The sequence below is a fragment of the Polypterus senegalus genome, chromosome 3, assembly GCF_016835505.1.
Source record: "Polypterus senegalus isolate Bchr_013 chromosome 3, ASM1683550v1, whole genome shotgun sequence".
In the NCBI taxonomy this organism is placed as follows: Eukaryota; Metazoa; Chordata; class Cladistia; order Polypteriformes; family Polypteridae; genus Polypterus; species Polypterus senegalus.
Window position 1 is genome coordinate 256587946 of NC_053156.1, and position 27918 is coordinate 256615863.

Consider the following 27918-nt stretch of genomic DNA (forward strand, 5'->3'; position numbering starts at 1 on the left):
TAATAATATAAGAATGAACCCTTGTCCAGGATCGGTACCTTGCTTCTAGTGACACCAGGGCTAGATTCCCGCACCACTAAACTTTATAATTGGTTAAATAAAGGATGAATGGATAGTGTGCCCACTAAGGGGACGTTACAGCACCACAAACATCAGTCCTAGGTTCAGACAAATGATTTATTGTGACCTTCTCCTGACTGCAGCAGGGACCACCCAGCCTAATTGGTGAGCCAGCCTCTCATCCAAGTAAGGATTTTTGAACCAGCTGACTGGGACACCAGCTTGTGTTTGTCATCCATTACAATCGATAAAACAGTAATTTTGAATGAACACTTAAAGTGATAATTTATCACAAGAGAATATATATTGAATTATGTTACATTATTGAAGAATCAAAAGTGTAACGTAGAAGAAAATGTATTAGTAATGCTGTTTAAATGAGCAGCATGGAGGTAGAGTAAAAGTACAGTCTCCTAGATCCATGGATCTGGTTCCGTTTTAAACTAGGTAACATTTTTGTGAAATGTATACATTCCTCTTATATTTGTGTGAGTGTACCCAGGTTGATGTAGTTTTTTTTTCACATCCATAAGATATATTTCTTGTTTTGCGGATTCTAAATTTTCCATCTGCTCTGGCAAGTTTCCAATGGATGTACAACTTTTTCTTTGAATAATGCATGACTATGCACGTTTGGAAGATTGTTATCTCAGAGTATGGAGCTTTGTCTTTGACATTTTCTATCAAAACTTATAGAATGTTGTTTGGATCATACATATCTTATAGCATGTGCATTATAATGCACTATATATGTGTGTTAAAATGGTTGTTCTCTTGGTACATGTACAAATTAAGCTTATCAACATATTAACGGTTACTCTTAGACATGCGTAGTCACATCAAAAAATATGGTTATGTGCAGCAGCCACAGAAACCATTACAACAAGAGGATAAAGTGTTCTTCAGACAAGAAGAGATGCTTCAATTTATCAAGCAAGCTTTGGTTGCCTGTTATACATTATCTCAGCAAAATGTTATTTGAAATTAATTTTAATATTCACTGTATAACTCAATAATTGGTTCCAGATTCCCAAAGTCCTTTCCATTAATTCAAATTTGTGTCCTTATAAGTATGTGATCTTTAAAAGTGTTGCTATAATGTAATTTATGAGAAGTACAGTATAAAGCAACCATTAAAAACTTTGTTTTTGTTAAATTTCAATATTTATATATTTGAAGTTACAGAGATATTTAGCTATCTGAAATATAATAATTCTGAAACATGGTAAAAGTAATTCGGAATTGTTATGGAATACAAACAGCATATTTATGTACTACTATATGGTAAATGTACATCCTGTAAATTCAGAAAGCCTCTAATGATTACATATCTGAGTTTTTGTCTCACTTGGATAAATTTAGAAAATTCCCTATTGCCTTGATAATGATATTCTCTGTCACACTGATATTTATTTTCATAAGGGATCCTGATACAGTATCTGTTCCACTTTTATAATTTGTGATATTTTAGGAATCAGTAAATGATCAAGTAAGCCTGTAAGGCAAATTGTCAAATTTCAGTGTACACCTGTTCAATCTTCATATGCAATTTGATTTTTTTTAACCCAGGAAGGTCTGTGGTATAGCTGGTCTGCGGCTGAGAAAAAGGTGGCCATTTTTAATAAGTAAATAATTAATTGGCCAGCTCATGCTGGTGGAGTAATTGGGGTGAGATGCATCTGCACGTGAGGGTACAGTCTGTCTCAATTCCTTCATCAAATTCCTGCAGTACACAATTAAGATGCTGTGCCCACAGAAGCCTATAAGAACGAGCCGGCACGAGAAAGAAGGGAGAGAACTGGGAGAAAAAGGATGGAGATTAAGGAAAGAAAGAAGAGAGGCAGGAGTGACAGAGCACTGGTGGTTATAGAAAGAAGTATGTAGATGGGAATGGAGCCCCAAGGATTAGCATATGACCAACTTACAGGACAGGGCTCAGGGATCACTCCTGTTGAGCGACTAAGAAGCAGAATTTATGCTCAAGAGTGTCCTCTTGCCAGGTGGAGCCAGCGATCTTCACCAGTGGGAGGATGGCGCAGTTTTGCTGGATGGAGCATGGAAAGGCAGCGGTGAGTGCAGAGCAAGGTCTTGCTCCTCAAGGACCACCATGGATCAGGAGGTGTGGACAAGGGCCAGTACTGAAGGGTGTCTGTGCCTGTTGGTTGAAGTCTCTGTGAGTTGTGAGGTCCAAGTAAGGTAAACCAGAGAGGCACCAGTTTTGAAGGGAAGCACCGGGAGCTGAATTTCAATTGAGACTCCTGTGTTATTTTAACCTAATTTTTAATAGATTATTTCTTTGATTTTAACATCCACTTTCACTTTTATGGATTTTTTTTATTATGAACTTTGCACTGCACCTTTTTGTATACCTTAATTTTTGAATTGTTTTTAATAAAAGCACTGAGCACTTTTACACCTCCTCCTCATCCCACGAAAATGTTATCAGTGGTGGCATGTTCAGGTGGGTCTCAGTAGGACCTGGTAGCGTGTGGCTGACTCGCACCACCAAAAGGTCTCCTGCAGAATTGTATTATTTGATAAATTAAGTCAAATTAAGGAAGCTAATGAAAAAAAGCCTTCTAATAAAAATATTACATTGGGTGTCAATCATGAAAAAACAATGATATTAAAATTGTTAACATTGCAATGAAGATCATAGCAGAAACAGTGAAAAAAGTCCTTCCATCAATAGTTTTGTAGGCTAACATTGGACATTTAGCAAATAATATTGAACCTTTAATGAATGTTCAATGTATTATATTCTTCTGCAGCTACTGAGATTCTGGAGGTCTTACTACTGTATTTCATCATTTCTATCAATTCTTTCACCATCTATATTAATAAATAAGAACATATTCAGGCCATTGTAATGGATGGATTACACTCCACCACTCAATGTTTGCCCCTTTACAACTTGTGGCAGAATTTGGACGAGGACCTTACAATAAGAATTTTAGATATAGATTGGCAGTCAGCCTTTAACAAAATATACCCTTCATTAGTCTGGGCGAAGAATGATGTAATTCAAGTAAAAATCATCCACCACATGTACTTATTTCAACTAAGATTATCTAAAGTATACCCTGTCAAAGATCGTAATTGTGAAAAGTGTCATCCGGCACCCATCTCATCTGATATGGTGTTTTAGGTAGGTAATACATTCATACCATATTGGAAAAAGTCTTTGCCTTTATGTTAGGTAGTATTGAAGCATCTGTCACTCTTAATTCACTTAAATTTTGCTTTTACAAGAGCTAAGGAAGTGAAGAAATATTTTAACAATCAGCAATAATACACCTTAAACACATCCAATAATTACAAAAAAGACAATAAAAAACTTCTGACTTGGAAAATGATAGGTGAGCAGTCACAATGAGGAATTATAAAGATATACAGTGGTGTGAAAAACTATTTGTCCACTTCCTGATTTCTTATTCTTTTGCATGTTAGTCACACAAAATGTTTCTGATCATCAAACACATTTAACCATTAGTCAAATATAACACAAGTAAACACAAAATGCAGTTTTTAAATAATGGTTTTTATTATTTAGGGAGAAAAAAAAATCCAAACCTACATGGCCCTGTGTGAAAAAGTAATTGCCCCCTGAACCTAATAACTGGTTGGGCCACCCTTAGCAGCAATAACTGCAATCAAGCGTTTGCGATAACTTGCAATGAGTCCTTTACAGTGCTCTGGAGGAATTTTGGCCCACTCATCTTTGCAGAATTGTTGTAATTCAGCTTTATTTGAGGGTTTTCTAGCATGAACTGCCTTTTTAAGGTCATGGCATAGCATCTCAGTTGGATTCAGGTCAGGACTTTGACTAGGTCACTCCAAAGTCTTCATTTTGTTTTTCTTCAGCCATTCAGAGGTGGATTTACTGGTGTGTTTTGGGTCATTGTTCTGTTGCAGCACCCAAGATCGCTTCAGCTTGAGTTGACGAACAGACATTCTCCTTCAGGATTTTTTGGTAGACAGTAGAATTCATGGTTCCATCTATCACAGCAAGCCTTCCAGGTCCTGAAGCAGCAAAACAACCCCAGACCATCACACTACCACCACCATATTTTACTGTTGGTATGATGTTCTTTTTCTGAAATGCTGTGTTCCTTTTACGCCGGATGTAACGGGACATTTGCCTTCCAAAAAGTTCAACTTTTGTCTCATCAGTCCACAAGGTATTTTCCCAAAAGTCTTGGCAATCATTGAGATGTTTCTTAGCAAAATTGAGATGAGCCCTAATGTTCTTTTTGCTTAACAGTGGTTTGCGTCTTGGAAATCTGCCATGCAAGCTGTTTTTGCCCAGTCTCTTTCTTATGGTGGAGTCGTGAACACTGACCTTAATTGAGGCAAGTGAGGCCTGCAGTTCTTTAGACGTTGTCCTGGGGTCTTTTGTGACCTCTCGGATGAGTCGTCTCAGTGCTCTTGGGGTAATTTTGGTCGGCCGGCCACACCTGGGAAGGTTCACCACTGTTCCATGTTTTTGCCATTTGTGGATAATGGATCTCACTGTGGTTCGCTGGAGTCCCAAAGCTTTAGAAATGGCTTTATAACCTTTACCAGGCTGATAGATCTCAATTACTTCTGTTCTCATTTGTTCCTGAATTTCTTTGGATCTTGGCATGATGTCTAGCTTTTGAGGTGCTTTTGGTCTACTTCTCTGTGTCAGGCAGCTCCTATTTAAGTGATTTCTTGATTGAAACAGGTGTGGCAGTAATCAGGCCTGGGGGTGGCTACGGAAATTGAACTCAGGTGTGATACACCACAGTTAGGTTATTTTTTAACAAGGGGGCAATTACGTTTTCACACAAGGCCATGTAGGTTTGGATTTTTTTCTCCCTAAATAATAATAACCACCATTTAAAAACTGCATTTTGTGTTTACTTGTGTTATATTTGACTAATGGTTAAATGTGTTTGATGATCAGAAACATTTTGTGTGACAAACATGCAAAAGAATAAGAAATCAGGAAGGGGGCAAATAGTTTTTCACACCACTGTATTGCCAAGGAGCCCCAGTAGTGTTTCTTGACATACATCTGCTAAGTAATTTGTGGATAAAATTACTTAATGAGAGTGTCAGAGTGAGAATGTGCAGTGTGCAGCATTGTTCATAATGCCACTCAGTTTTGTTGTCATTATTTCCTCTGCTACTATGGTCATCAGGTTGAGAGTGCATCCCATAACTAAGCCTGCCTTCCTTATTAGTTTATTGATTCAGTTGGCCTCTCTTGAAGTGATGTTACCAGCCCAGCGTACGACAAAGTAGAAGTACATATCTGCTCCCTAAATAATTACCAAGGGCCTCATGTTTCCACTTTCAAATCGCGATGTATAAAACCTAAACTTGGCGTAAAGCCACACACATTTCCACGGTAACTCATACCCTGTCGTACGCAAGTTCTGCACTCAGTTTTGCAGACTGGCGGCACCCAGCGTCAAAGCAGTGCTACTGTTCCTGTGTGGTTATCCTTTCTTTTTTAGATCAACATCCCTGATGCGGCTTTATAAATACACTGAAATTAACCGCATATTGTTTATTAGTTTAATGCATCTGATTGTAATTAACCAGTAACAATATAATGGTCCACGGAATGGTCAAACTATTCTAAATACAATAGCTACTTTAGCATTGTTACTCTCACTGCACCTTCTTCTTCTTTCAGCTGCTCCCGTTAGGGGTTGCCACAGCGCATCATCTTTTTCCATATTACTCTCACTGCACCACTCAAAGTATTTATATCACTGTATCTGAGTGGGGAATCAAAGATCTACAGAAGCTGAGAAAGAGAATTATCGGTATACAGCATCAAGCAGACGCTGCCTCAGCAAAGCTATCTATTGAACTGCTTTCACATGGCAAACGTTTCAAAGCCTGTACGGACCTCACGGTTCAGAAAGAGTTTCATCCCAAGAACTATAAACACACTCAATCAAGTGCTCCTTGTAGAACTGTCTGTACTTATAAGTAGAATTACCTCACTGTAAACTTGCGATACAGTTATAATGTTACACAACTTGAGGCACTTCATAAAGCGTGTATTTACATATGATGACAATATCATTTTTAAGATGAAATACAGCAAAATATGTTTATTATATTATACAGATAAAACTTTAACTTCATTTAAATAATCTATATTGCCAATAATTAAACATGCCAGGATACGGTGCCGCATCACTAGCTATTAGCTTGCGCTCCGTTCATGGATTGTTCCTCCCTCGTGCTGTAATCCTGCTGGGACTGGCGTGACACTGGAAGGATAGACGGATAGAATAATTAAACACATACTATTAAGATATTTCCATGTTCCTTAAAAGTTTTGAAGAACGGCATTCAAAGCTTACAGATGGCTTAACGTCCATTACAGAGCTGAATGTGTGGCAATTGGGTATTTGGAGAAAGAAAAGTAAGGACAGGAATTGGAGGTTAGTATGTTTGAAAGAGACAGTACTTCTGTACAAAAGCATTTCATCGAAGGTCGCGCATGGCGCAGCAAGCATCTAAGACATGAACAATCACTGCGCCACCGTTTTCCCATGTTTAATAACTTGATTTTACTCCTATCATAATGAAAATGATATCACGTATACATCTCAGTATTTTATTTATTCAGAGAGCTGTAATATCACAAATGTAATGGATTCTGTGTCCAGTCAGAGGAAGAGAAAGCCGGTTTAAGAAGCATGTAGTGATTCACACACATAGAGCACATAGAAGATCTAATTCAAAACAAAGCATTTAACTTGCTAATTTACTTACGATGGGAATTGAGAAACTAATAAATTAAACAATTTTAAGATGAAGTTTATAATGCTCTACTTTAATGACAAAATAAACTACGTGATTAAAGTGGAAATTTCGAGATTAAAGTTGACATTTCATGCTTTTTTCCCATCGTGTGCCTATTTTTTTTTTCTCTGTACCCTAATAAGCTTTCATATGACACTCAGCTGGTGGGCTACGACTCACCTTTCACGGCGACTTTGATATGTGACAACTTTTTTATTTTGAGCACTGTGCGACTTTGTGAACTTGAACTTTCGAGTTTCTCCGACACGCTATGTCACTCGATCGACTTTATTTTCTTGTTTATACCACTGTTTAAACCAACAAATAGTACGTTTTTCCTTGCCTCCACTTGGTATTTGCTGAAATTCTTATATTTTCCCCCGTGCTTTTCCCATTGTTTTTTCACAGAAGGCTGATCTTAATGGCTATTTATATTGATTTGCATATTCAATTCTGGGAGGAGTTGGGGCGGGACAGCAGGCGCGTGCACAAGCGTTAATTTTCACGCTGACCGGGATTTATGTAGCGGAAGAACGTGGAAGTTGCCGAACGCACAGATTTCTGCATCTGGATTTTGTGCTTACGTCATGTTATAGTGTGAATTCTACACACGGCATTATGCATGAAGCCCCAGGTGTAGAGACTGTTAAGAGTGGCAAAAGGTAATAATCCGTTACATGGTTTTGCTGATGTTAAATAGCAGACAGTTCTATTTATACCAAGAAATAAAGTCAATACACCCCATTAGTGCAGAATCATCTGAGAATTTCTGCCAGTGACATAATTGGATATATTGATCCACCATAGTCCAAGGTATTATATGAATAATCCTACAGAATTGTTTCTTCTGGTACTCCGGTGTTACTCATATTCACATCTGAGACACAGTACTTGAGCCTCACAAACGTTGGTGTTCAGACAGAGACACCATAGGCTTATTCACCTGAATATTCCTGAGATTATTCCTTAACAGGGATGGCTAGATGGTATTGAAATTACAGGAGAAAAAAAATAATCTTTGCAGTGCTAACAGCTTTGTCCCCATAGGAATAAGCTTTGTGGAGCAGATAGAAAGATGTCTAAGGCAAACTGCAGTGGATCAAAATGGTCATTCACAAGAAAATTGATATAGTCCAGGACCAACCACTTGAAGGTGTTCAAGATGTGGGACATAAGGGCCACTTGTCTGTAGTCATTTTGTGAATAGGCACCTACCTTTATTGAAACTGGAACAACACAGAATGTTTTCCACAGCAGCAGTACTTTGTGGAGCATGAATGACAGACTAATCAAGTAACAGAGGACACCAGAAAGATGATTAGCACAGGTATTAACTCCATCGGGTCCTGCAGCTTTTCCTGTGTGTAGCCTCCTCAGTTGTCTTAGGAAGATGCTGAGTATTGCTAAGTGTAGTAATACCAGGTAGCTAGAAATATCTGTGCTATATCTTATACATCATTGCTCATTTGTCACCTTATTTTAGTCACCTGGAGAATTCCTAATGTGCCCACTATAACACTGTGAGAAAAATGTTTTATTCTACTGCATATGAAATTAAAAAAATCTAATTTTACATCTGAATGACTATACAAAGCTTGTGTAGATTTAGGCTTGAAGGTATTAATATTTCTCTTAAATAAGTATGTTGTCGTTAACCTTTTGAATACAAATATTCACATTAGGTTAATGAATTTTATAGTTCTCCAGAAGGATTGGAGATGGTGTTGAAGCTGAATTTTATATGAAATATACTATTACTTATTGTGTGCTAAATTGTTCTGTAGCATACTTATTGTAATATAAATTTTAAAAAACTAATAAATGAAAAAAACATTTATTTATTCATTATTTAATTAAAAAGATAATTTGAATTTAACAACAGGGGAATGTAACTATAATAACTGACTAAACAGTGTAGGTTGCTGTTTATACTGTCCTTTTCTTGGAGCATTAATGTTACTAACTGGTGCAACACAGATACTTTTATCAAAAACTATATTACAATTTTTTTTTTTCTTAATTGATTTAATATTTATATGTATTATCTTTTTTGAAGGATGTCTACTGCAATCTAGAAAATAATACAGGCAGACCAACTGGATAGACTGTTCTTGGTATTATAGTGTTATTGGTTACAAAAAAAAGTCCTGAGTGTCACAAAATCTCCACTAGGGTGATTAAACTGGAACCAATAAGGAATATAACAGGAGGCTGTGAACCATCATTGTACCTTTACTATACAGTATATCAGAAAGAAACTGCTTTGCACCTCCAGAATCCTTGATCATAACCCCATCCCATACATACATATTTGGCGCTGAATAGGTTGTGAATTGTTGCTCTGCTGACAAGGCTATGCTACTTGCAAATTCTCCTTCATGATGGCAGGTGTAGAGCCTAACTGAGGATAGAAGAAGAATAGGGTATACAAAAGCACAAAGCAGATCTACGTAGCACTGTGTGACACTGCCATTCTAATAATGAAGACATTTTTCAGTTTAATTTTGCCTGATTTAAAAATGCATAATAACATTAAATGAAAATCTATTAAACATGTAGTGAAGAAAACAAATACCATACTGAAAACAAAACAATATCCAATATGTATATAGATAATACATTTACAGCAGTATACTAACATAACAGAATCTCCAGTCAAATGATACAAATGTAAAAAAAGATTTACCAATAACTGACATGTTTCTTGTTAAACCTTTCAGGTCCTATAAAGCATAAGTATACATGTAACACATGCAAGTAAGAATTTCACTGTACTCTGTCATCTGTACATGTAACAATAATGTCCTTCCGTCCCATGAGTGGAAAGCGTAGCGGTATTCTGCTTATCACAGACTTACTACTTGCAGCTTGCGGTACGAAGCGACATGATGTGAGCAGAGTTCTGGTGCTCCCATCGTTCCCTTGCTTTTGTGCGCGATGCACTGGAAAAATAGACAAAATTATGTCTCTGGAAATAATTAATGTTGATGGAGTACAAATGCGTCACCGCGTAGTAAATATCAGGGGGGTTCAAAAGGACGACCTCAATATAGAAAAAAAGTTTACATTTCATCACAAAAATAACAGAAACTACGAGTATTAAAATAATACCACTCAAATGCAATATAACCAAATTAATGAGTTTGTATAAAATATCAAATTGATCTACATATTGAATTGCCTTAAGAAGTGGTCAACTTAAAAGTCGGTCGCCTTAAAAGGCGGGTGAGCCTAGTTAGGCATAAAATCTTTGAAAAATGAATTCTTCCTCAGTGTTTTAGATGAAAAATGTAACATATCACTTATGCTTTATCTTTTGACTCTCTTCAAAACTTTCTTATGTTACAGGGTAACAACAGTCCATAATCAGAATGTTTAGTTATATGAAACCTTTTAGCATTATCACTTGGAAAACTTATTGTATTTTTACACTTCATTTATGACACTTAAAACCTTTTTTCTCTTCAGTTTTCTGGTATTCCTTTTAAAGATAGCAGATCCTGCAGGAGCATCTGTCCTTGGTAAAGTTTTTCCATATATGTTGTGTGAAGAAATAACGTAACACAAAGTGAACTTTTGGGGTTTCCACCCTGGTTTACTAGAAATTAAACAGAGTACCGTCTCCAAAATACAAAGTAAATGGTCACACCGGACAATATTACAGCAAAATAGGGGAACATTTATACAGAGGGACAGGAAATTGAATCAGGGTTATTGGGAGAAATTAGATGCAGGTGGGAATACCGACGTCATCATCTTGGGACTTGAGGTACGACATGAACCCCGAAGTATGGTTTCTTTTTGTTTACCCCGGGCTCTCTTATGGCAGCGCGTTCTCGTTCTGGCTGATGAGATAAGAAGAGAAAGGTTAGTGCGCCGCCTCTGTCCCTCAGCATGGGTTGTCGCGATGTGGTCCGAGTCCTTAAACTGCTCCCCATGCGCTCGTGCGTGACAGTTGTTTGAAATTTATTTTAGCATTTGTTTTAATCCATGCTTCCAAGCGAGGCTCTACATAGGAAAAGTCAGGCTCTGCATTCAGAACTCAACCACTTGACAGATAAAGAAACTAAACAACTAATTTATAAATCAAGACATCATTACTATGAACACGGAGAGAAAGCTAATAAGCTTTTAGCTCAACAAATCCACAAGCAAGAAGTTCGCAATGCAATCCCAGTAATCACTAACACGAATGGATGAAACACTTGACCATAAAAATATAATGCACACATTTAGAGACTACTATAAATCCTTATATTCTACTGAGTTTAAAGAAGACAACACACAATCTAATGCATTTCTGGATACATTACAGATGCCACAAATAGATACTTTTAGTGTGGAGGAACTGGATAAACCTCTGGCGCTATCAGAATTACTAGATGCTATAAAGTCACTTCAAGGCGGGAAAGCAGCAGGCCCTGATGGCTACCCTGCAGAATTTTATAAGAAATTCTCCGCTCAGCTAGCTCCCCTCCTATTAGCAACATTTACAGAAGCTAGAGACAATCAAATTCTACCTCAAACTTTTCGCCAAGCATTAATCACTGTCTTTCCTAAACAAAATAAGGACTTATTACAATGTTCATCATATAGACCAATTTCACTTCTGAGTAGTGATGTTAAAATACTCTCAAAAATCATAGCTAGAAGGATGGAGAAAGTGCTGCCTTCGGTAATATCACAAGATCAAACTGGATTTATCAAGGGTTGACACTTATCTTCCAATCTTCGACGCCTGTTTAATGTAATATACTCACCAACAAAGTCAAACACCCCAGAAATATTATTATCATTGGATGCAGAAAAAGCATTTGACAAGATTGAATGAAAATACCTTTTCACTACATTAGAGAAATTTGGGTTTGGCCCAAACATTTGTGCATGGATCAAACTACTGTACAGTAATCCCTCGCTATATCGCGCTTTGACTTTCGCGGTTTCACTCTATCGCGGATTTTAAATGTAAGCACATCTAAACATATATCACAGATTTTTCGCTGGTTCGCCGCTTTCTGCGGACAATGGGTCTTTTAATTTAGGTTACATGCTTCATCAGTTTGATTGCCCAGTTGATTTCATACAAGGGACGCTATTGGCGGATGGCTTAGAAGCTACCCAATCAGAGCATGTATTGCATATTAACTAAAACTCCTCAATGCTATAAGATATGCTTCCCGCGCTGTGCTTGTTTGCTTCTCTCTATCTTTCTCACTCTCTCTGCCTGACAGAGGGGGTGTGAGCAGAGGGGCTGTTTGCACAGAGGACACGGACGCTCCTCTACAAAATGCCGCTTTATCACGGTGCTTCTATATACTTAAAAGCATGTATTGATTTTTTGATTGTTTGCTTTTCTTTGGGCTCTCTCTGACATTCTCTGCACCTAACGCGCTCCTTTATGACGGCGCTCCTTTGAAGATAAGATATGTTTGCTTTCTTTTAATTGTGAGAAAGAACTCTCATCTCTGTCTTGTCATGGAGCACAGTTTAAACGTTTGACTAAAGGGTGTTATTTCATGTCTAGAGGGCTCTAATAATGTTAACAGGGTGGGAGAGTTTATAAGGGCTTAAAATATATAAAAATAACCACACAAACATATGGTTTCTACTTCGCGGATTTTCACCTATCGCGGGGGGGTCTGGAACGCAACCCCCGCGATCGAGGAGGGATTACTGTATACCAATCCAGAAGCTTCAGTTTGTATTAACAACATTTGTTCAGACTACTTTAAACTTGAACGTGGTACCAGACAATGATGCTCCTTGTCACCACTGCTATTTGCAATTGCCATTGAACCACTGGCGGTTCACTGTCGAAATTCTTATCAGATAAAGGGGATTTTCAGAGATTTCTCTATATGCAGATGATATGGTACTGTATATATCAGACCCACAAAATTCTGTGCCTGCAGTCTTAACAGCACTTACAGAATTTCAAGCAATCTCTGGTCTCAGAATTAATTTGAATAAAGGTGTGCTCTTTCCAGTGAATTCTCAAGCACACAATATTAGATTGGACACCTTTCCTTTTATCATCGCAGATCAGTTTAAATACCTAGGGGTAAACATCACAAGTAAACATAAAACTCTTTATCAACAAAATTTCGCCATTTGTATGGAAAAAATTAAGCAAGACTTGCATAGATGGTCAATCCTTCATCTCACTCTAGCTGGAAGAATTAACGTTGTTAAGATGAATAATCTTCCTAAGCTTCTTTTTTATTTCAAAACATTCCAATATATATCAATAAATCATTTTTTAACCAATTAGATTCAACAATAACCTCATTTATTTAGAACTCAAAACATCCACAGATGTTTCCAAAGAGCGACCCTACAAAGACCTAAGGCAGAAGGTGGCATGGCTCTACCCAACTTTTACTTTTATTACTGGGCAGCAAACATACAAGCTATAAAAACCTGGACACAAATAGAACATACACAGGCTTGGTCCGCAATAGAAGTAAAATCCTGCAGTACTTCTTTATAGTCCCTGCATTGTGCCCCAATAAATGCAAGTTATCGGCAATATACTAATAGCTCAATTGTGCTTCATTCACTCTGAACATGGAACCAATGTAAAAAGCATTTTAAGATAGAAAATCTTTTATCTGTGGCACCCCTGCAAGAGAACCACCTCTTTTAACCCTCGCAAACATATGTAGTTTTTAATATCTAGAAAAGATTTGGGATTAAATTGCTTAGAGATCTTTATATAGATCTTTGCATCCTATGAACAATTACATTCCAAATTTAACTTTCCAGCCACACATTTCTTTCACTATCTTCAAATTATGAACTTTGCTAAACAGAACCTGCCCTGATTTTCCTCATCTTGCACCCTCCTCCATGCCAGAAAAAATATTACTCAATTACAAGGACTTAGACACCATCTCTGCAATATATAAAATTATTTTGCAGTCCCTCCCTTTTAAAGATCCAAGAGGACAATGGGAAAAAGATCTCTTAATCAATATTTCAGAAAAGGAGTGGAAAATAGCAATGCAGAGACTTCACTCAAACTCCATATGCGCAAAGCATACAATTATTCAACTCAAAATTATATATCGAGCACATCTGTCTCACCTAAAACTGTCCAAAATGTTTCCAGGGCAAGATCCAACCTGCGAACGCTGCAATCAAGTCCCAGCCTCACTAGGTCACATGGTTTGGACCTGCACCAAATTAACATCATTTTGGACCAAAATTTTTAAGTGCCTTTCAGACAGCCTTGGTGTCACAATTCCTCCTAACCCATTAACAGCTGTGTTTGGGGTTCTTCCAGATGGGTTTAAAGTGGAGAAGGACAAATAAACTGTGATTGCATTCACTACACGCAGACTTATTTTGCTAAACTGGAAGAATCCTAACTTTCCCCTTTTAAGTCAGTGGAAAACCGATGTTTTATACTATTTGCCATTGGAAAAAATCAAATATTCAGTTAGAGGATCTGTACAGATTTTTTTCAAAATCTGGCAGGATCTAATCAATAATATTTTAGAATAAGCTCTTAATGCACTGAGGAAGCAATTATCTTCACATTTCTTTTTCTTCTCCATTCATCTCTATTGCCCTATTAAACTCATCAATTTAGGTATGTTTACAAGCCTTAAGTTTTACTCCATTGGCCATGCTCTCTCTCTTAGGGGTGGGGGAGCAACTTGTTTTCAATCCTATTTTTTGTAAAAATTGATCTATTTGTATGGAATGATTACAATAAAATTAATAAAATAAAACAAAAAAAAAAGAATTTGTTATAATTCAGGGCGGCATGGTGGCACAGTGGGTAGTGCTGCTGCGTCGCAGTTAGGAGACCCAGGTTCGCTTCCCAGGTCCTACCTGGAAGTTTCCTACATGGAGTTTGCATGTTCTCCCCGTGTCTGCTTGGGTTTCCTCCAGGTACTCCGGTTTTCTCCCACAGTCCAAAGACATCCAGGTTAGGTGCAGTGGCGATTCTAAATTGTCCCTAGTGTGTGCTTGGTGTGTGTGCGCCCTGCAGTGGGCTGGCACCCTGCCTGAGGTTTGTTTCCGGCCTTGCACCCTGTGTTGGCTGTGATTGGCTCCAGCTTACCCCCATTAACCTGTAGTTAGGATAACGGATGGATTGTATTAATCCAGTTATACTTAGTTTTGTCCAGTTGTTAATTGAGCTAATTGAAAAAATTGAAATTTGTCTGGGTGTTTATATTTAGAGATGACGTTACTGAACATTTTCGTGCTGTCCTCTGTATTCCAGTTTGCACCTATTATCCCTGACCATCCTACATAAAATCTGCATGTGTGATGAAGTAGGAGAAAGCTTATGTGAACATGCTGTCCATCTCCAGCTCCAAAGAAGATACATTCTGTTTTTATCTCACAGTCTGAATGGAAATATTAGATGTGAGCAGCACTAAAAAAATGATGTCCTCTTTTGTCTTCTAAAAATCAGCTTTCATGCATGTAATGCTTCTCACCAATTTCATTGCAGTATAAATCTAGGTTCATATACTGTAGATTTTTTCTCTGCTAACATAACTACAGTGATACTATATAGTTTATATGCCCCCTGTTACTGTAGGGTGATCACAGCTCACAGAATGCATTATATATTAGCCTACTGTAACATCCCTAAGCATACTACACATGTAGATAGATATACAGATCCTATCAAATTAAATGATAGCAGCAACATTTATTTATATAGAACATTTTCATACAAATAATGTAGCTCAAAGTAAGTGCTTTACATGATGAAGAAAAGAGAAATAAAAGACAAAGTAAAAATTAGAATAAGACAACACTAATTAACATAGAATAAGACTAAGGTCCGATGGCCACGGAGGACAGAAAAAACAAAAGAAAACTACAGATGGCTGGAGAGAAAAAATAAAATCTGCAGGGGTTCCAGGCCACGAGACCGCCCAGCCCCCTCTGGGCATTCTACCTAACATAAATGAAACAGTCCTCTTTGTATTTAGGGTTCTCTTGGAAGTCTTGATGATGATGGTCATGTAGACTTCTGGCTTTTAATCCATCAATGTAGGAACATCATGGTGCTTTGATTAGGTGGTGGTGGCACAGATTGCCACCACAGAAAACCGGGAAAAGAAACAGAAGAGAGAGTAGGGGTTAGTACGGAATTTAGAGCCACCATGAGTAGTTATTATAATGAATTGAATATACGGAGTATCAGGATTAAATGAAGGTGAAGTTATCAGAAAGCCATGTTAAAGTACAGTGGATCCTCGGTTCACGAACGTCTCGGTACACGTACAAATCGGTTTACGACCAAAAGTTTGCCAAACTTTTGCCTCGGTTCACAACCACACACTCGGTATACGAACAAGCCAGGTTCCCATTCGGTTTGTACATGTTTAGTCTCTCCCTGTCCATTTCCTGTGCAGCGAGCGAGAGAGAGCGAGACAGCGTGACACACACACAGGCAGTGCGAGAGAGATAGACACGCACACACAGGCAGCACGAGAGAGATGCGCACACACACAGGCAGCACGAGAGAGAGAGCTGGACACATAAGGTAGGAAGGCAGTTAAAGAATGCACTGGGCTTGATTTGATTTTCACTTCGGTTTACAGTAATCGGTTCGTAACGTGCATTGTTGCAATGTTACTTTTCTTGGTGGTTTATTAAATTACGGATTTTTTCAAATGTTCTTTTTTTTCCCTGTGCTTAAAACTCAATAAAAAAAAGTGTTTTTAGCCAGCGGTTGGTAGCGCTATAGCGCGAACTATTGCAGTGTTAGTTTTCTCTTTTGTTCAAGGTGTTCTTAGTGTTATTCAATGTTTTTACATTTAGTTTACTATTACGCTGTGCATTCTATGGTTTAATTAACTATATTTATGCTTAAAAACGTAAAAAAATATGTATATTTACATACAGTTCGTATGGTCTGGAATGGATTAATTGTATTTACATACAATCCTATGGGGGAAATTGCTTCGGTTCACGACCAAATCGGTTTACGACCAGAGTTTTGGAACGGATTATGGTCGTGAACCAAGGTTCCAATGTAATGTGTTTTCAGCAATTTTTTAAAGCGCTGCACTGTATTCGCCTGGCGAATTCCTATTGGCAGGCTATTCCAGATTTTAGGTGCATAACAGCCGAAGGCTGCCTCACCATTTGTTTTAAGTTTTGCTTTTGGAATTCTAAGCAGACACTCATTTGAGGATCTAAGGTTACGATTTGAAATATAAGGTGTCAGACATTTTGATATATAAGATGGAGCGAGATTATTTAAGGCTTTGTAAACCATAAGCAGTATTTTAAAGTCAATTCTGAATGACACAGGTAACCAGTGTAGTGACATCAAAACTGGAGAAATGTGCTCAGATTTTCTTTTCCTAGTTAGGAATCTAGCAGCTTCATTCTGCACTAGTTGCACATGATTTATGTGTTTTTTGAGTAGTCCTGAGAGGAGTGCATTACAGTAATCTAGACGACTGAAAACAAAAGCATGAACTAATTTCTCAGCATCTTTCAATGATATAAGAGGTCTAACGTTGGCTATGTTTCTTAAGTGAAAAAATGCTGTCCTAGTGGTCTGATTAATATGCAATTTAAAATTCAGGTTACAGTCAACAGTTACCCCTAAATTCTTTACCTCCATCTTGACTTGTGGACACAGACAGGCGAACATGTTGTTTGTCACCACCACACGTATTTTATTTTACAAAGTATTTACAATAATGGTCACTCAGACCCAGTCCAATAGTGCACAAACCCCAATCCACACAGTCCTGGCCACAAATGCCTTCTTCTCGGGCCACCTCCACTCTCCTTTCTTGCCTTGTCCTTCTTCCACCCGACTCTAACGCTGAATGAATGGAGACGGCCCCTTTTAAACAGTCCCCGGATGAGTCTCAGGTGTTCCCGGCATTCCTCCTCTGGCCACGCCCCAGCGTGGCGGAAGTGCCGGCTGTCCTCCCGGCAGCTCTCCGGGTGCCGTCCTAAATCTTCGCCCCAGCACTTCCTGGTGTGGCGAAAGTGCTGGGGTAACAGGTCCCCAAGGCATTGGGGCGCCTCCTGGCGGTGGCCACGGGCCCCTACAGGGTGGAGCTTCCATCCCCTGTACCCGTAGCCCCCAGAGCAACCAGGAAGGCAGCCCCCACGTGATCCAGGGTGGGCTCTGACCCTCTTCCGGTCCCTCACGGCGTCCCAGCCGGGTAGTTGCCCCTGGCATCCCTGACAATATATATATATAATATATATATATATATATATATATATATATATATATATATATATATATATATATATATATATATATATACACACACACACATATACATACATATATATACATATACACACATGCATATATACATACATACAGTATATATATTGTGGTCCCCGGCCGGGGCTGGAGCCCGTCCGGGACGCCCAGGAGGATGTGAGGAGGGCTTGTGCCTCCTCCAGACCGTGAGGGGGCGTCCGTCCTGGTTCTGTTGGGGACCACGGGTCGAGGGCATGGAAGCCCTACCCTGTAGGGGCCGTGGTCACCGCCAGGCGGAGCCCCAATGCCGGTTTATCCCGTACGGTCCTCGGCTGGGGCTGGAGCCTGGCCGGGGCGCTTTGGAGGACCGGAGGAGGGCGAGTGCCTCCTCCAGACCGAGTGGGGGCGTCCGTCCTGGTTATGCAGGGGGCCTCGGGTACAGGGCTTGGAAGCCCAGCCCTGTAGGGACCCGTGGCCACCGCCAGGCGGCGCCCCAGTGCCTGTTTATTCCGGGAGCCCGGCACTTCCGCCACACCAGGAAGTGCCGGGGAAGACGACAGGGACGCCGGACGGCTTCCGGTGCGCAGCCGCCATTTCCGCCACACGGGGGTGTGTCCGCGGAGATTGCCGGGGAGCAGCTGGAGCCCATCCGGGTTCCTATAAAAGGGGCCGCCTCCCTCCAGTCGTTGACAAGAGTCGGGTGGAAGAGTGGCAACGTCTGGAGGAGGAAGGAGGCGGTGGGAAGAAAGGAAAAGAAGAAAAGAGAAGGCATTGGATTGGCCTGGACTAAGGAGTTGGGGTTGGTGAGCGAATTGTGAAAAGATAATGGAAAATAAACCTGTGTTTGTGGGTGACATCAACGTGTCTGCCTGTCTGTGTCCGGGGCGAGGTTCACAATATATATACATATATATATACATATCTACATACAGTACAGGCCAAAAGTTTGGACACACCTCCTCATTCAATGTGTTTTCTTTATTTTCATGACTCTCACTGAAGGCATCAAAACTATGAATGAACACATGTGGAGTTATGTACTTAACAAAAAAAGATGAAATAACTGAAAACATGTTTTATATTCTAGTTTCTTCAAAATAGCCACCCTTTGCTCTGATTACTGCTTTGCACACATTCTCTCGATGAGCTTCAACACCTCAGGTGACTATACACTCACCTAAAGTATTATTAGGAACACCTGTTCAATTTCTCATTAATGCAATTATCTAATCAACCAATCACATGGCAGTTGCTTCATTGCATTTAGGGGTGTGGTCCTGGTCAAGACAATCTCCTGAACTCCAAACTGAATGTCAGAATGGGAAAGAAAGGTGATTTAAGCAATTTTGAGCGTGGCATGGTTGTTGGTGCCAGACGGGCCGGTCTGAGTATTTCACAATCTGCTCAGTTACTGGGATTTTCACGCACAACCATTTCTAGGGTTTACAAAGAATGGTGTGAAAAGGGAAAAACATCCAGTATGCGGCAGTCCTGCGGCCAAAAATGCCTTGTTGATTCTAGAGGTCAGAGGAGAATGGGCCGACTGATTCAAGCTGATAGAAGAGCAACTTTGACTGAAATAACCACTCGTTACAACCGAGGTATGCAGCAAAGCATTTGTGAAGCCACAACACGCACAACCTTGAGGCGGATGGGCTACAACAGCAGAAGACCCCACCGGGTACCACTCATCTCCACTACAAATAGGAAAAAGAGGCTACAATTTGCACGAGCTCACCAAAATTGGACAGCTGAAGACTGGAAAAATGTTGCCTTGTCTGATGAGTCTCGATTTCTGTTGAGACATTCAAATGGTAGAGTCAGGATTTGGCGTAAACAGAATGAGAACATGGATCCATCATGCCTTGTTACCACTGTGCAGGGTGGTGGTGGTGGTGTAATGGTGTGGGGGATGTTGTCTTGGCACACTTTAGGCCCCTTAGTGCCAATTGGGCATTGTTTAAATGCCACGGGCTACCTGAGCATTGTTTCTGACCATGTCCATCCCTTCATGACCACCATGTACCCATCCTCTGATGGCTACTTCCAGCAGGATATTGCACCATGTCACAAAGCTCGAATCATTTCAAATTGGTTTCTTGAACATGACAATGAATTCACTGTACTAAAATGGCCCCACAGTCACCAGATCTCAACCCAATAGAGCATCTTTGGGATGTGGTGGAACGGGAGCTTCGTGCCCTGGATGTGCATCCCACAAATCTCCATCAACTGCAAGACGCTATCCTATCAATATGGGCCAACATTTCTAAAGAATGCTTTCAGTACCTTGTTGAATCAATGCCACGTAGAATTAAGGCAGTTCTGAAGGCGAAAGGGGGTCAAACACCGTATTAGTATGGTGTTCCTAATAATCCTTTAGGTGAGTGTATATCTGTGTTGCAAGTACACTACCAGCAAATACATGTATTCAAGTGTAAAGAAAATAAATTGAACTGAATTCAACTACATTGCTTTGTAATCTCTGTCATTAAAATAAATTATAGATTTCTGGTAATGTGTTTATTTCCTGATGGTTTAACCATTTTAAGATATCCACATGTATTTCAAAGTATCTTCAAATAACTTTAAATGCATTTCAAAATCTCTCAAATGCATTTTGACATTATAACATATTTTTGTGTGCATTTTGAGATATTAATAATGCATTTCAAGATATCTTACAGCAGCTTTCTGTGCAATTAAAGATATCTGAAATGCATTGAAGATATCCTACTGTAAAATGACAGCAGGTAATTCTGTGATTTCTTAAAATGCATTTGAGATACAGTAGACTTCATTTGTCATATTTCCATATTCTGTATATCACTAAATATAGAACTTATCAGATATCTTGAAACAAATTTCAGATATTTAAAATTTTGCACTGTATTTTAATGTAAATCATTTTAAGATTTATCTAAAAGCTAAAATAGCTGCCATATGTAATTGATAATGCAGAGTTTACTCTAATGCTGCTGCCTCATTTAATTTGTCCTAGGACAGCCTGCTTTGTCTAGCCATTGTACAAGTAGCATGTTCATCATTTTTTTTCCCTATGTCTGCTTAGTTTTTCCTTCATTGATTTTGATTTTTCTTCCCATATCCAGGTTAATTAACTGGCCATTTCAAATTGACATTGCGTGTGTGAGTGAGTGGACCCTGCAATAGACTACTGCCGTGACCAAGGTGTTTTCAGGCTTTGTGAACAGTGTTGCCACGAAAGCTTGATACGTTAGCCCCTGTGACCCATAATTGGATTAAGATGGTTTAAGAATGCTATGGTGTTGAGAGATTATGTATGTATATTTCCTGAAATTTGTCAACAATTTACTTTTAATAGACATTTGCTACAGTAGTCTGTAGCTAAACAGTGGTTTCAAAAATAACAACTGGAATTCCTTCATAACTTTTAACACTTTGATCGTGTCTATCTTTAATCTATAGCCGCCTTATCTGATAATATTTAAAGGCTTTCACATTTCCTCACAGCTAATACTAGTCATTTCAGGAATAAGTGTTGGATATATTTTTCTGATTCAACTTTGTCTTTTTTGCAATATAGTCCAACTTACCAGTCTTTGTTCTTCTGGTTTTAAAATTGCCATGGTGGCACAATGGTTTACAGTTTTTATAAACTTTATTTCACACTTCACAAGTTATTTTTGGATAAAACAATTCTTATCATTTTGTCAGGTTTTCATTTATTATAACTTCTTATCCTTTTGTCAGGTTTTCATTTATTATAACTAATGATCTCACATTTCAGTTGTATCTATTTTGTTTGTATTAATATCCCATTGTTTTTAAATCTGTTTATTTAAGTCATTTAATCAAGTCTTGCTTATTATGGTACAGGACATGATAATTGGTCCTTATGGTAGAAAGGAACGTAAGGTTGAAAGCTTTTATAAACTTTATTTCACACTTTAAGTTATTTTTGGTTAAAACAATTCTTATCCGGTGCTCCGGTTTCCTCCCACAGTCCAAATACATGCAGGTTAGGTGCATTGGTGATCCTAAATTGTCCCTAGTGTGTACTTGGTGTGTGGGTGTGTGTGTGTGTGTGTGCCCTGCAGTGGGCTGGTGCCCTGCCCGGGTTTTTGTTCCTGCTTTGCACCCTGTGCTGGCTGGGACTGACTCCAGTAGACCCCCATAACCCTGTGTTAGGATATAGTGGGTTGGAGAATGACTGACTGACTGACTGACAATTCTTATCCTTTTGTCAGGTTTTCATTTATTTTAACTAGTGATCTCACATTTCAGTTGTATCTATTTTGTTTGTATTAATATCCCATAGTTTTTAAATCCATTTATTTGGTTAATTTAATCAAGTCTTGCTTATCATGGTACAGGACATGAGTCTTGGTCCTTATGGTATAAAACAATTCATGAATATAATAGTGCAAATATGGCCAAGGAGATGAAGATATAAGGCACTGGGCAAACAAAGGTTCCCTCAGTTCCCTGTTATTCTCATCAGCTCCAGTATTTATTTTATGATTTTCTTGGGTCTTATGAGTTTGTGTGAATTAGTTTCAGATGGCCCTGTTTTTGGAGGTCAACAGGCTGTTTTCTTAAGACTCTCGGCCTTGCCAATCTGCTCTAGTTTCTCTGTCCTTTACATCCAATTTGACCTTCAAAAGATGTTTTTTATTGTCTTAGCTGGGGCCCATATTATATTTTGTCAAAGATATTAGCCCTATTTTATTTTTGTTTAATTTGACCTATAATTTTGGTCTTGTGACTGCTAGCTAGAGACCATCTTAATAGGATCCAGGTGCCTAATAGTCAGTCTTATTTTAAAGTTTATTCTATCTTCAGAGTAAGACTTTAAACATTTTTTATTATATAGTTCTAAAATGTGCTTTGCCTTTATTTCCTTTAAGTCCATACTACTGCTATTCAGTGTTTTTTGTGTTATACTTGCCAATATTCTTATTATATTTCATTTCATTGTTGAATTGTCAAGGCCATTAAATTCAGTATAATTCAGTATGGCACATGCAAGAATTAAACTATCTCTGTAAATTAAAAACATTCTAGTGATTGTTAATACTTTATTACCATTAGTGTCATCCACTGAAAACTTAAATATTGTGACAAAGGCGCTAGTTGCTATAAACTGCATACAAATAAAGTCAGATACATTCACAGGATTATACAACAATGGACAGCTGGTGTCCCATAAGTAAGATCTCAGCTTTGTGAATCATAGTCAATAACTGTGTATGGCCATGGCCCTTCTGCAGTTTTGATACAAGTTGTGTACAGTAGCTTTTGTATACATTGAAATCAGTAGGTCTGCATGATGACAGTAAAAGTCAGCAAATAATTTGTGGTAGTGAAGGACTACGAGAAATGTATCATTTCCCCAATATATTTTTCCAAATACCAGAACAAGGAAGAAAAAGTGTGAGGATAACTGAAAAGTGTTTGCATTGTTTTAGCACTTACAGTAAATTCCATTGTCGGTCTTCTTCAAAAGTGCACATTGTAGATGTCCAAAAGATAGCATTAACTTGTTTGATGCAGTAACAATTAAATCTGCTCTTTTGTCATGAGCAAGTAGCTATGACATAAATGTTGAATAATGGTGGAAAAGTAGAGAAGGACGTAAGACTGTAAGACTAAATAGCAGGTTTAGGGTCTAGGAATAAGCATGAGCATGTGAAAGTCAATGTTGTCAGTAGCACTCTGTAGGGATGATCCCATTATGTCCATTACAAATATAGCTAAATACTATTTACGTTCAGTACTAGGTGTGATCTCTGACTATACAGTATATCTTAAATATGAGGTGTTTCTATACTATATATGATGTACATGTACCATTCAAATTACATGAGCATACAGGTAAAATATGTAAAATACAAAACTACATTCAATTACTTTATTTAATATAAAAACAATAAATATTTGAATTTTTAAATGAACAAATTATTATGAGGGCAAAATGAGCATTAGCACATATTAATTTTAAAAAATAAGCAGGTAGGCCTTTTTATAAGCTTTTCCGATAATACAATTATGTACTGAGATTAATAAAACAACATAAACTCACTGTTAAGATTATGTTAGAAATGATGTTTTCAATTTCAGGCTGCCTTCAGAAATAATCATATGGGAAAGTGCTCAATCATTCATTCATTTTCTTTAATGCTTATCAATTTAAGTTAGGAACCATCCCTGAAAAAGGTACATTTCCTTGGGAAGGCACTCTCATGCACAGACGCATACCCATCCAAGGCCAGTTTAGAGTTATTATCCTAACAAACATATCTATGACATGTGGAAGGAAAGCCAGAGCACCCAGAAGAAAACATATTCAGACAAAGAGAGAACACACAGGTACAGTCAATGTCCTGGCCCAAATTCAAGACAAAGTTTCTGGAGTTACAAGGCAGCAGCATTGATTGCCTTATGTATTTCTAAAAATGATCTTGACTTTCATTTTTGAAGTGTGTATTCAGCACTACTATTAGTGTGCATACACAGTGAGGCTGCATTGTGTTTTTGTCGTACCTTAAATGTAAGTACGACATATTTAAGGTGTCAAATGTTTCACTCACACTTATTCACCACTGTAGCTTGTGCTTCAGCATTCCCATAAGCACAGACACTGATATATCACACCAGCAAGCTAACTATAGTTGAAAAACAAGATCTTCTGTAGCTCAAGCAGTTAGAATTGCTGTTATCTACAGCAGCGAGGCAGCGCGCTAAGTGCCAGGGCAGGCTTTGATCCTGGGTGGAATACAAACTGGTACCAGTAATTGTTTTATGTAAAATGCAGTATTTTGCAAAAAAAGTTATTACATATCTGTTTTTCAAGCACAGAATTTAATTTTCTTTGATTCTTTGAGTAGGTGATGAAACAGTTCTTTCTCATATCAATGTGAATTCAATGTGAATATCATTTTTACCAATACTTTTTTCCTTTTTGAATTAAGTGAGCTTTCTTAATGGTTTAGTGATCAGTTTTTTCTAGGCAAGAGTTAGATGATCCAGGATATTTTGATTACTATGTACTTTAGTCATGTTACTTTTTCTACATCCATTTTTTTGAATTGTTATATACTCATTTATTCACAATGTGCAAAGTATATAGCTTTGTATTTAATTATATACTCTATGTTGATCTACTCAATAGAGGAATGGTTACACAAAGGGTTTATTATGAGTCTGAGCCAAAATAAATACACTGTACATACATGTTATCCACATTACAACACATGTAGAACAGAGCTGCCATAGTCCTGACTCAGATCTTTTGCAAGCAAAACATTTTCTCTCTACTGGATTGCTGGCATCCATTTCAATAATTAATTATTTGTTGTTGCTGGTTTTAAAAGAAAGAAGTCAGACAATCAGATTGTTTTACCAGTTTATGACACATTACTTTATAGTACAAACTGATTCTGATTGTTGTACTCAACTTCAGGACGATCTGACAGAATGTGAAGGTAGGAAATGTTTCACTATGATGTGGTCAAAATTCTGTAATACAGCAGTGAATCATGCAGATTTCAACAATCGGTGGTAAGCCAGATCCTGACATTTTGGAGTAGAATTTGCAGCACCCTGCGTGACTCTGCTGTATTCAATGGTTTTGTTTCTATGCCATATGATGATATAACCAGTCATGACACTTTCTGTAATGCAGTGATGAACATTCAACAGTATCTTCTTACTCTTCCTACGTTTCCTCAGGCACCTCAGAAAGTGAAGTATGACCTCAGTGTTGTGGGTGCAAACCGAGTCATCTGATATCTGTTATACATTTGGGTAAAGAAATTATTAAAATGAGGCAATGCCTGCTGTGGAAGTGCAAAATGATTGAGCGGTGACAGCTGTGTTTTTGTTGGCCTTTAAAGTAAGAAGTCAGTTTTCCTGAAAACATCTTTGCCATTCAGAATGGCTTCCTATAAGTTTGCCTATTTTTGATCTTGCAAAAAACATTTTGATAAATGTTTGAAAACTTAGAAGACTTAAGTTTCTTCCTTACTAAAAAGAAAATTAATTACAATCATTTTTAAAATAAAAATGTCAATTTCTTGCCAAACACTGATAATTGTACACATAAAAACACAAATAATTTGCTCACGGCATCCATATTACTGATAATAGCTTTTTTACTTTTAGAATTCCAGTGTTTGTGTTTTCTTTGGATTACATCTATGTTGTCTTCATATGAATACAGTACACACGACTAGTGGTATGGGCACATAAGGGCAGCAGAAAAAACAGAAATACCAAGAGTCAGAGAGTGTTACTGAATATGAATCTTTCAGCTCACAAGGTCCTTTTGGTTATATTTATTTTTCAGTAACAGAACAAGAAACAATTAATAAAGCCAAAATTAATCAACCTATATGTAGCAAATGTTTTACTAATAACATTTAGAATTTCTTGAAGAAAAACAAAAGCTTTTAAACAGAATGACAAATATGACCTTACTTATTGTGATGTTAAATTCAATAACAATGGTAGTTATTATTGTTTAGACAACAAAAAGTAGGAATTCAAGGTAATGTGTAGATGGGTGCTAAATCAGATTAAGCACAGAAAGCAAAGTATTAAGGTGTGTAGAACATTTTCCAAAGTGGGCAATGTTAAAAATAGGTTCCTCAGGGATCACTGTAAGTGCATACATAATCATTACTGATAAACCTAGGTTTAACATTGAATTTTGCAAATATTTTGCAGGTGAAGTTTAGTGTAAACAAACATCATGTTTTACATGTAAGAAGTAAGAATCCTTAGGTGTAGATTCACAATGGGTGATTTTTTGGTTGAAAGTACACTTCGTGAGAAGGACTTACTAGACATAATTAACAGTTCACAGTCTACCAGCCAGTGTACAGGAGCAATTAAGAAAGCTAGCCAGAGGATAGATTATGAAGCAAACTGTCTCCAGTTTAGGTCTTCATATTTTAAAAAAATATTACAGCACCAGAGAAAGTTTAATGAAGATCTACTAGAGCTGTATAGAATAACTGAATTAGCTGATTTTCTTCTAATGGCATCTCAGAGTTAACATATTTAAAATTATGAAGGGGGTTACTTGGGTGCATACTAACTTTTTAAAATTATTATTCAGCCATAACACAAAGGAGCAGATGGAAATTAACAATATTTTTTTCTAAAATCTTTAAAACGATTATCAGAAAAACACAAGTACTGTATCAGTAGTACTTTCAGTGGCCTTCAATTCTCAACTTAACCACATTTTTTATTGGATGTGTGCATAGGAATTGATGAATCATGCATTTCGGAATGGTCTGTTCTTTTCAAAACCTGGATTACATATCCACATTCATAATAGATCATAAAACACAATGAACTTATTTACACCCATCATTAGACAATTTCGCTCACCATCCAGGAGTGGCTAAACTAATGTCTTCATCAGAACTTATACCTGAAAGTAAATTACTGGCTTAGATTTCTCCCTTGTCTATTTCCACATTCAGAAAGTCTAAACACTTCTTAACAAGCATTACTAGCAAAAATGACCAGCTTCTTTTCCTTAAAAATGCTTTAAAATGAGTTTGACATTGTTGACTTTTTGCAAAAAAGTTTATGGTGGGCACTCATCATAATGAAGATGTACTTCCTAGACTAAGAAAAGTGCATTTTTATTTGTTGACAACTACTAATTTGATATGCCATATATACTCTGTATATACTCATTCAAGAGATACAATTACCTTACTACCAATAGTTTTCGGTGAAATATGATGTTTAAGCTGTTTAGGCCTAAAGGGAGAGAAGGTATTCTGAAAAGATGAATGTACTGTGGACAAAAAATCAGCAAACATACAGTATGCATAGAGGTTAAAACA

At 37.8% G+C, this 27918-nt stretch overlaps 1 protein-coding gene across 1 annotated transcript in view; it reads left to right on the forward strand.

Annotated features, from left to right (window-relative positions):
* vsnl1b (visinin-like 1b) overlaps positions 1-27918 on the forward strand; it is a 212268-nt gene that overhangs the window by 167401 nt on the left and 16949 nt on the right. The gene's annotated exons all lie outside the window — the stretch shown is intronic.